Source organism: Triticum aestivum, chromosome 7A, assembly GCF_018294505.1.
Source record: "Triticum aestivum cultivar Chinese Spring chromosome 7A, IWGSC CS RefSeq v2.1, whole genome shotgun sequence".
NCBI classification, from domain to species: Eukaryota; Viridiplantae; Streptophyta; class Magnoliopsida; order Poales; family Poaceae; genus Triticum; species Triticum aestivum.
The window spans coordinates 2,163,896-2,176,104 of NC_057812.1; positions in this window are offsets into that span (position 1 = coordinate 2,163,896).

Below are 12,209 nucleotides of genomic sequence, written 5' to 3' on the forward strand. Positions count from 1 at the left end.
GTATCCTTCTGGGAGTTGGATGTGTTAGGTTCGTTGGAACCATCGGGATTGTTGACTAATTGTACGTCCTCTTCTGAAGCATCAGGTAGAACTGCTTGCTGGGCATCGTACACCTCCTTCTGTATAAGAGAGAGTGCTGCGTTAGTTCTAATCATGAGACTTATGAAATAAATGATATATTCTTCATGTAGCGCTAACCGTTATGGGGAACTTATATGATTCGAGACGAAGCGCATTGCAATTTGAATGCAGTAAGGCTGTACATATTTTCCACCTGAAAATATCTATCCTTGCCTATATTTGATAACCGACACTGACGTCAGCATAGCTTTCAAGCTAAACAAAGTACAAATTTAAATTAGGCATTCAATTACCTGGTTCAAAATGTCGGTCATTTCATCCCCGTTCCATGACAACATGTACTGTAGTGTCCAAACCGCACAGGAAGTCCTGCGATGTTTAGTTAAAGATCAGTAATCTTATTCGTGTACGCACATAATAATTTATGAGGCCATGCGTACCCATCGGTCTGTTATGGTATGTTCTCATAGCGTTTTTTGGTCCATTTAGCAAAATTGATGTTATTAGCTGGTGATATCAACCCTTTCTTGACAGCTTCGTCAATGCAGAACTGAATCGAGTCCACCTAGGGTACGACGAGTTATACATAGGGTTACGGTACTTTGGAAGCTCATGTTCCATGCGGATCAAAAGAGGCAGCAAGAGAACACTTACAAGATAATCTTCCTTGGTCTTGTCGCAATGATAATTCATGGAGTTCAGAGTCTGAATTTCTTTTTTGTCAAAATTAAACATCATTAGCATCCAATGGTTTTGGTGTACATTGAGTGGGACATGCACCTGCAGTAAAATTTGGGCTGGGTTGAGAACCGAAATTTGTCGTGTACAGTGTGTACGTAAACTATGAAAGTGTGGAAAACGTGTACCTTTCGGCGCCCTACAAATTTTCCTGCTACACGAGCTAACCATGAGGCTGCACGTCCAACAGAAACCACCCCCTTCATTTGTAACAGCTTTTCGGTTTCTTGAGGGGATATGATTGAGGTAGTATCATTCTCAATTTGGCTAATGCGAGCATATGCCATAATAACCTGCCAAATTTTCTATCATACAATAATAAGACAGTTGTTACAGTAATGATGTAGAATAGAGTATAATGGGCTTACATCACCATAAATGTATTTGTCGTCCAAATTTCGCTTCAGATTTTCTGCTGTAAGGGAAATGTCTCCGATTCTAGCTATTTCAACAGGGTCATATGTTTCGCGGATGTAAACGGCTGTCTCTATGTCCTCATCCGTGAACTTGTAATCATTACCAAAGACAGGCTTCATCGGAGTTAATTGTGGTTCCTCATTGTTTTCCGTCACATGTCTTGCACTTGGTGTACTCGAAGTCCCTGTCGTGAATTGGCTAGCCCTAGGAGTTCCTGTCAGGGATGAATTGCACACATTGACTTGATCCTACAATGAACAAAGGTAGTTCATCATTAGTTTGTTAGTTTTAGATATTAACGTGTTGGGCCAATTTTGATCACCTGCACGCCTCCTTTCTGTGACACTGATTGTCGGTTCCTTGTAAATTCATATTTTAAGTCCTGTAACAATGCAAACAATAATGAACATGAAGGAACATATTCATAAAAAATACAAAATGCACAGTATGACATACATGGAGTTCCCTCCTTAAGTCTTTAATTTCGTCCTCGGCCTTCGACAACCTAGGATTAGTGCCAGTTTTAGTCTTCATGTCGATCAAGTCTTCACCTAGAGTCTGGTATTTGACATCAAATCTGTGCTCAATTTCCATTAACTTCCTGCATACCTTCTTTTCATGATCAGCAATGCGTGCATTCATGACTTCAACTACCATTTCAATCTGTGTAAACAAAATAAAACCCCGTTGATAACAATAGCTAAATGAATGAGGTTCCATGACACCTATTTGTGATATTGCAAAAACAAATAGTCTTTGGAGTACATACTTGCTGGCTACTAAATTGCTATCCTTGTGATGGTGCTCGATACGAATCATGTTGATGAACATGTTCATCTTTTTTTCTTGAAAAATTAATAGAATTCTTGGACGGTCGTTGAGGAGCACAAATTTCCATGACAGCCTATTTTTTAAAAATATAATGAACCATTAGTACCAAATAAAAAATCGGATATAGAAAGTTCAATTGTAGATAGGTACCAGCCCGTTATGAAGACCTCCTTTCTCGTAAGCATCACTTCTTAAAGTAGCCATCATTTCGTCCCATCGTGCGATCAATGGAGGGGGTCTAGAAGCATACATTAATCGGCCACTACGCATGTGCTCCCAGTACCAATACTACACAATAAATTAGTTCATCACCATACAAATATGCAACAGAACAATAATTAAAGGACATTAAGTAGTGATCTATCACTAACCTGGAGCAGAATTAGATTTCCTTGTAGATTTACGTGATCTCGATTTCTAAACTTGTGAACGGACTTGAAGAAGTGATTAAGTGTGAAACATCCCCAGTTAAATTTCCGAAGGTTTTCAAGATCTGTAACAAGGTTGAGAAATTTCGAGTCCACATAATGTTGTGATGTTGGTGCTAGAACAGTACCAATTGCGTACAGAACGAACCGCCTCAGGAAATCGCCGTCTGGGGCTTTGGAAGCCCGGGTCGCCGTTTCAAGGTCAGAAATCAAAATTTGCCCATTGTTTGCATAGGGGGTAAACAATTCTGTGTCGGTTTGCATTTCCAGATGTGGCACTATATCCTCCCCTTCTATCGAATGCCAAATATACCTTGCATGTCCTCTTTTGTTATAGGAATTGGCGTTTTACCGATGGTAATGGATTGCGTGTCCATATCTATGCTCTTGGCTAGTCTAACCAACATTATGCGCCGGAGTCACTTCATGCATCTGGGTTAGACCGCCAAGACTGGTTTCTGATATGATGTACTTTTTGTGGTCTTGTGACAACAGTTTCATGGTTTTTCCGAACCTTGTCTGTGAGCATACTAACTTCATATGACCATGCTTTTCGGCGAGTTCCTGTTACATGCCATTAAATATTACTGAGTACACATGAATTATGTGTACGAAACGATTGTACACAAACAGTAAATTACTTACCGCATCGGTAATTTTGGAGATGGGCTTTTCTCCATTATTAAGGTTCGTATCTGAAACTGACATTGCTGCCTCGTATGCAATGATAAAATCAGGCTCAATTAATCTGAACAAAATTGGAAAATGTATAACAAAATTAGCAGAGAATTAATTTTAACAAAATTAACCGGGTCATTTAACATATGATCCACTTATGGGTTTAAGCACAGAACCTATTTGGGTGCAAAACCTATGAGGGTTCAACAACTAAAGCATCGGCGGACAACGATTATAAAGAGTTACGATCAGCTAATACCTTATCTCGGAGATGGTGCCATTGAGTAGCTGGCGGCGGTTAGTGCATCGGAAACTATAAGTGCCGGTATAGCACAGTCGACAGTGCAAAGGAAAAACGGCGCGTTCACGCGAGGAGGAGGCGGCGAGAAGAACACTGACGTCCGAGCCCTCAGATCACGTTGGCGGTGGGCGGCGAGTGCTGGCCGCCGACTCCTGTATTCCGTGGGCGACCGGCGTCTCCGATCTGATCTTGCAGTGGTCGTGGGAGGTGCGGACGACCCGGGTGGTTAGAATGCGGAGCTGTAATCACAGGATTTAGGGAGGGGTGGGCCGCGTGAGTTATGTGAGATTTGGATAAATGATAAGAAAATCTTGTGAACTCGGTGTGGGGTTTACGGGGTTTAGGGTTATTAGGGTTTAGGGGTTTAGGGGTTTATGGTTATCAGGGGTTAGGGTTATCAGGGTTTAGGGTTGAGTGTTTACATGCAAGCCCCGGACGTAGCACACACACCGGACATTGGTGGAGCGTTGGTCTACAGTGGATTCCCTCTGGTAGCATCGATCCGATCCGTTGAATGGCTCGGCCGACAAACTTCGTGCCACATAGAGCATGCATCCATCCACTGGACCGGATCAATGTTGGGTTGGTTTCATACAGGTGAGGAAAGCAGCTAGTGCTTTCGGGGTGTTGACATGCTAGGCCGGAAATGCGCGTGTCAGAGATCGTACTTGCATGTATAATCCCAAACTTTTTTCATGGCATCCCATGACCCCATAGAGAATGCATGCATAATGGTTTCCATGTGGGGCAAAAATTTGAATGTTTTTATGGTTTAGTGGGGGGGGGGTTAGGGTTATCAGGGTTTAGGGTTTAAAGGTTTTAGGGTTGACAGAACTATGTTTGTCTTACGGTGGACGTATCACACACACCGGACATTGATGGAGCGTTGGTCTACAATGAATTCCCTCCAGTACCATCGATCCTGTCCGTTGACTGGCTCGGCCGACAAACTTCGTGCCACATAGAGCATGCATCCATCCACTGGACCGGATCGATGTTTGGTTGGTTTCATACAGGTGAGGAACCCAGCTAGTGCTTTCGGGGTGTTGACATGCTAGGCCGGAAATGCGCGTGTCAGAGATCGTACTTGCGTGTATAATCCGAAAAATCTTTCATGGCATCCCATGACCACATAGAGAATGCTTGCATAATGGTTTCCATGTGGGGCAAAAATTGAATGTTTTTACGGTTTAGTGGGAGGGGTGGGGGTTTAGGGTTATCAGGGTTTAGGGTTTAAGGGTTTTAGGGTTGACGGAACTATGTTTGTCTTACGGTGGACGTAGCACACACACCGGACATTGATGGAGCGTTGATCTACAATGGAGTCCCTCCTATAGCATCGATCTGGTCCGTCGACTGGCTCGGCCGACATACTTCGTGCCACATAGAGCATGCATGCATCCACTGAACCGGATCAATGTTGGGTTGGTTTACATGTACATGTACAGGGACCCGAAATGCGCGTGTCAGAGATCATACTTGAGTGTACATGTACCATCCGTTCCATCCAGTGGCTGGGCCGACAACCTTCGTGCCACGTTGTTCACATTGTCCAATTAACACTTTGTATAGATTTTTTTGGTAAAAAATGAACGAAATAATGCAACTAATCTGAACATAACGTTTGGCATGTATCAAACCAACTTGCCACTATTCGTCAAAAAAAAAGAACCCAGTTAGCCACTAATTGCGCCAAACATATCTCGTAATTACGAACGAAAATGGGTTGACAATTATATCTGGAAATTCTTGGACTGAATTTATTGCTCTTCCTTTTTTAGAGAACAATAAGTTAGAATGGTGGGCGGCGGGTTGGCACGGGCACGGCGATGGCTCGGGCTTGTGTGATATGTGGTTCGACCCGCGGTCAGTGCACATGTTTTCGAAGCCCCGGAAAGATCGCGCTCGTTAAAAAAACTTGCATCGAAGCGCATTACTTCAAAATAACTAATTAACCCTACAATCACGGATATATACCTTCCCATTCTACCGCATATCTACCCTATCCTAACCACCCCCATCTACCTTGTTTCTCCTCACATAGCCATCGCCGGGATCGCGCCATCGCTTCTCAAGCGACCACGCCGACGCCGGATTAAAAAGGTCTCCTCCATGGCTTCTCTCATCTTCGATTGCAGTGCTCATTATTTTTTCCATTGATTCGACCAACAAGTAATTTCCGAAGAGATTAGAAAATCCAGCTTTTGCCATAGTTGAGTAGTTCTGGTGTGATTCGAGTACAGGATGTCATGCAAGAGCTTTTTGATCGATAGTTTGTACTAGTTGATCATACGAACTGATTATGAATATTTTTTCACGGTCATATTGTTTCGAATTAGTTGGATGAGGGTGTGGATACAGTTTTCATACTATGGGTATATGTGTTGCTGTAGGAACCATGGTCTCAGAGGCGCATAACATCCGTGCGGAGTACGACAAGTCTTTGCATGAAGCGCGTCGGGAGATCGACTTGAAGGTGCAAAAGGATCGCGCTGAGGTAGATAAGAAACTGAAAAAAGAACGTTCATACGTGGACAGGATGATAAAGGAGGAGCGTGAGGAGTTTTCCCGTAAGATGGCGAAGATGCGTCTTGAGATTGAAGAAAAGTATAAGAGGGACTGTGAGTACATGGAAAAAAAGTTTGTCTTAGGCTCCAAGGAAATGCATCAAACGTTGCAGAAGGACCGGAAGCTTGTGGACAGTATTATACAGACAGAGCGAGTCAGGATGGATGCCTATGTGTTGCAGGCACGTGCGGATATGGACAATAAGCTGCTACAGGAGCGGTCGTACATAGATTATAAGGCCATGCTGGAGAAGGTCCGCTTGGAAGGACATATGTTAGAAGACCGTGCGATCTCACGGCCACCCCGACAACATGTCTTCAATTATTCTCCCCCTGTAAGTATCTCGCACCGATTCTATATATTAAGGACCTACGTATTCTATGATACAAACATCTTCAATTTGTGGCAACCTTATGTCGGCAATTGTATGTAGGCTAAGCATCATGAGACGGCACAGTCGCCATTCACTCGAGACATTGCGATAGAGTCACCCGTTCAATGCCACATCAGTCCACCCCAACAACATATCGTCAATTCTCCCCTTGTAAGTACCTCGCAACGATGCATACCCAAGATATGGTATGACCTTTCAAAACTTGTGTGTAAACTCACTATCGACGTTTCATACGCAGGATAAGAAACCTGTGATGGCAGAGTCCCCAGTCACACCACATGAAGGATACATTCCACATAACAAGGTGAGAAGGTTTGAGATGACACAATCCCCAGTCACTCCACATGAAGGATACATTCCACAAAAGTAGGTAACAACGCCGCAATGTTGCTATGCACATAAAAAATTATGTTTGCTCCTTTACTCATTGAATGTATTAACTCTGATGTGAGATACTAGGTGCTGGTCATGGAATTTTTTGTTAGTAGGGATGATGAGATGTCACATGTCCCGAGAGCATACTTTGATGAACACCCGGCACAAGTCAGAATTTTTGAACCGCCAAAGTGACCTACGATCTCATTATAGTGAAATGAGAGATACTTTTGGTTGCAAATTGGGAGCAGAACTGTACTACTTCTTACCCGGGTCTGCGTGGAAGCTTCCAGAAGGAATGTTCTTGATTGCAGGACCAGATGATGTACAAAAAATGCTTTCTGATCTGAATGGCAGCAAGACATGTCACCTGTACATTGTGTACAATAGAACTACGGGTTATTTTCCCGAGGATGACATTGATTCCGAGGTTCAAATTTTACATGTTACATGCATCTAGTTTATGGCTACGTCTTTTTTGAGTTCTTCCTAATACAATTCCTATGGTTTTCTACAAGAAGTGAGAATCCAAGAAATGGAGGGTCTTGCTAGAGAGTTGGCAGAGAAAGGCCAAGAACAACTTAAGTTGTATGGTTACATTGATGTTAAAGAGAAAAAGATTGAAGCACATGGGTCGTCGCCAACGACGCAACGCAAGAGGTCACTGGATTTTGGCAGTGCAGAAGACAATATGGAGTAGGCTCAATTGTTTTTCAACCAGTTTAAGCTTCAAACCAGGATTATTTAGTTGCAAACAAACATTTGTTTTCAGTTTCACACTATGTTCGCAATTATGGTACAATTTATTCATGAGACAGTTCTTTGAACAACAATGCATGTGTTTTATGATCAATCATACAGTTGTTTCTGAGTTGTTTTTGAGATGACATTGTGTCTAAAGAAGTTTTCATCTATAAAACTTGGCACGCAGTCGCATCGGAATCGCGTATCACGCGAGAGGCGTGCGTCGCACGGGAGCGCGTCGCACGCGAGCTTGTTTTCGGGTAGAAATCATAACATATTTCGGATAGATAAAGTTCACGTCCGCCACCCGCGCATGCAAACCCACGTCGCCGCCATTCCCATGTATGCATGCCTCAGGCGCAGACAACGAGACGACCCATCCGAATTAGGCCCATCCGAATTAGGCCCATTCGAAGTAGGCCATTAGAACCCTCCCCGCACTCCACCTATTCCCCTCGCACTGTGGCCTCCCTCCCTCCATTGCCAGATCCCCCACTCGTCCCCCTCTGTCCGCGGCCCCTGCACGCCGTCGGCGACTCCACCCCCGCCGCCCCTGCGCCCCCCGAACGGGATCGGCCGGATCCATCTCCTCAACCACCGCAGGACAGCGCAGGTACCCCAGTTTCTTTTCACGTCTCAATGGTATCCATGCTGATAATGCTAGGTAGATCGACTGAGTGTAGCAATTTTGTGCCACCAATCCACTTTTCTGGAAAATACTTGCTAGAAAACCATCTGAAACTTGTGATGCTTGCTACTGTATAATATAGGACTTTTCAAAGTTCTGTTATGATGGCACTATTGGACACATACAGTAGAGCTGCGTTTTTAGTTGTTATACTTTCAGTTACCATCACTGGTTGGGAAAGGCCGAATTGGATGCATTCAGGTCTGCAGTTGATTGTGTATCATCATAATGTAGGTGCTGTGTTGTGTGATTCTTCATGCTGACAACTTCAGCTTTTTCAGTTATAGTGAAAGGCTTCTGTATAAAAAACTACTAAATGATCACAAAAACTTCTAGACAACATTCTGTATGATTTGACCAAAACTTGAACTAAATGATCACCAAAAGTTGAAGGATTTTGCATCACATCACAACCATAAGTGTTCTGCACCAGCATCATAACAATCACATAACTACATAACAAAAGCAAACTTGTTCATCATTACAAAAGCAAACTTGTTCAACATAACAAAAGCTAACTTGTTCAGCATTACAAAAGCAAACTTGTTCAACCACATAAGTGCAAACTGAGACACATAATACCACAAACAACTCAATATCCCCAGTAGTAGGGGTCATCCCAATGATCCTCCGCCTGTTGCCAGTACTCCAAACCTTCTTTGATGATTTCGATTTTCTTCCATGCCTCGTAGGTGACGTACGCATCTTTTGCTGCGTACTCGATGAGGTTGTTTGGCAGTGGGCTGTCCCCCCATAGTTTGTGGTCCAATTCCTTGTTGATCTTCTGCTTCATTTCCTTGTACGATGGGTGGATGAGGCTGGCTGCAAACTCAGCCAAAGCCTGCCACTTCTTTCCATTGTTTGGAACTCTCCATTTGCGTTGCATGTCGACGTACTTGTCGGGGTTGATCTCCAAACCAGACAATTTCAGCTTCTCCTTGTCACCTCCAATGGAGAAGCCAACAAAGGTGTACATCTTCTTCTCCTGCAGGAGCGGGCAGAGTTCCTTGGGCCTGCATCAAATTAATCTGGTGCATCAAATTCATCTACTTCAAAAACTTCAGAACTTCAGAACTAGTATTGCATCTACTTCAGAACTACAGAACTATTGTGTCTACTTCAGAAACTTCAGAAACTACTAATTAGACAGAAACGTCAGAACTTCAGAAACTTCAGAAATGGATGTTTTTACCATTTGGTTGCCGCGGTGATGTGGTATACCAGGACGAGATCCTCCACGCATAACTGTAGAACTGCAGCCTTTTGCGGAGGTTCATCTTCCCTCGTATACTCGACATCAACGCCGATCGACCTAGAAAGCATGCCGCCGAGCCTCCTCCTGATCTCGCGGATCCTCTTGTCGGCTTCGTCTGGATTGCTGGTGCATACGACATCCAGCTTCTCCTTCTTCAGGTGGATATCAACCATGAGCGGCACGGTGTAGTCCTCCTTCTGCCCGAGGACCGGAACGTCGTCGTCGACCACCAGCAGCTCCTTGCCAGACGCCTCACCTTTGTGACGCTTGGCATACGGAGGGGAGTTGCTCCACGATGCCTCCGGCATTCTCTTGGCAGACGGAGGGGAGTTGCTCCACGATTCCTCCGCCATTGCCCTCCTGGCCAGCGATGGTGGAGGCAGAGGGGAGTTGCTTGATGGTGGAGGCAGAGGGAGGCAGAGGGAGGAAGATGGAGCGGCAATGGAATGAGGAGGGAGGCAGAGGGAGGCAGATTGAGCGGCAATGGAATAGGAGGGGAGTTCCCTGCATCGTGGGGAGTTGCCAGTGGAGGGGAGTCGTGGGGAGTTGCCTGTGGAGGGGAGACGTGGGGAGTTGCCTTGAAAACTCAAACGTCCTGCCCTTTGGCCCTCGAAAAATCTGGAGGGGAGACGTGGGTCCTTTGGTTTGTCATGTTTCTGAAACAAAACAAAAAAAAAATAACAGCCATATTTTGCTCTCACTGCAACCATATTAAGAGATCAAAAGTGGCACCAAAAAGTCACTGCAGCCATCCTAAATGGCACGAAAACAGCACCGAAACAACATCAGCCAAAACAGCAAAAAATGCATCCATCGATCGTTCTTTATTTCTTCTAACATTCCGTGTTCTGTGCAGTGAGATAGACACAACGCTACAAACGCAGGCTGACAACGCCCGCGATTTCATGACCATCAGGACAGACGGCGGCTTCATCCACGCTCCGGTCCCATGTCGAGTCGAAAGTAGTGATGCTATGTGTAGTTCTGAAACATTGATTGGCTCATGTTGTAATTAAACTTTAATGAATTGTATGTCTCTTTGGTTTGGACAGTCGTTCAACTTAGATGTAATCGATGCTATTTATTACTAGGACCATGAATTGTGCTATTAATGTCTTGCTTTTCTATTCCAATCCTTTTGTTGCATACTTATTTATTGCTTATGTATTGTCTGTTATTTGGCTTGTGCATAGAGATGCCGTCGTATGTCGTGTACAAGGGTAAGGTTCCCGGAGTCTACGACGACTGGGAGGAGTGTCGGAGACAGGTTCACCATTTCAGCGGTAACAGTTACAAAGGGTACACCACTAGGGCGGAGGCGGAATCTAGATACGCCCGCTATCTAGCGGGAGAGAGGAGGGAGCGTTGGAGGAACCGGATGAAGACCAGTTTCATCGCGATGATGCTCATCGTGATGACCGCAACTCTCTTCTATGTGATGGTAGTTTAGATGATCGATATCGACTTGTAATGTGAAGACAAACTCGCTACTCGCGGTCTCGAGACTTGTAGTGTTCTATCTTTGTTCGGTCTTTTCAATTCGGAGACTAATATGATGAATTGTATTCGGAGAGCTATCTTCTATTGTATTGGATGAATGTGTTGTTGCTGTGTGGTGCTGTCTATATTCTGTCCAATAATATATTTTGTAACCTATGAAAATATCATAAATGTGCATTTTTTCGACCACCTCCAAATCACCTCAGTTTTGGCACACATGATCTCTTCCACAAACAAAACTAGGTTTCCAAGTTTTTGAATTTTTTTTGAATCTATAATGCCCTCTAGACTGACTGCTGAAAACATCGGTCTATGCCTCAAGGGGACCTGCATGCAAGAGTCGGGGACCTGCATGTGAATAGTGATTCATCAAGGCCTTGACAGCTACTGGCACAGCGGCCGCCGCCCGATTTGCATGCAGCGAAGATGAACGTGCATGGAGGTTTTTCAAAGATTTCCAAGCACACCCCAGTGGGCCCCGCTTATTTAAAAAATACGTCAGTCATTATTGCTCTGTAAATGAAGAATATGCATGATGATTATGAATATGCATGACAACCATAGTAAGGGTGAAGAATCATAGTGCCCAATTTGTCGAAATACATCATCATTCTTAAAGTTGGACATCAAATGATACGCACAGAAAATGGAAATGAAAGATGTCGAACTAATACAGTAACATGGCAGTACAACCGCACTTCACTAAATTACTGTCACGATGAAATAGAATGTAAAGACCACGTCACACAAAGCTGAATGGCACACGACTTTCTCTGGCTCATCGTCGGTTCATGCTGTATGTAGATATCACAGTTCAGCCTCGAGATCCTACACAAAAGAATACAATAAATCACATGGACATCAATTATGAGTAAAACACATGCAAAAAAATATGAACATATTTCGTACCTCTAGCAATTTAGCGCATTTACGTCGATTGTGACCTGGTTTCTTGCAATAGCCACAGATATTCTGTGATCTTGACTTCTTTGTCTTTGCCTGTAGCCTTTTCTTCGGTGCACCTCGTCCTGGCACATGCACGGGATCCAGAACCTTATCAACTTTCTGCGAGTGCGGCATCAACGGGCCAAACCTAATGCTGTTATGCTGAGCATTAGTTGACTCCTTGCTGTCAGCTTGTTCAAAACTTGATTGCTTGCCATGATGTTGTGCTTGCAAAAGCATCCTTAGACAGTGATAGTCCTCATCAG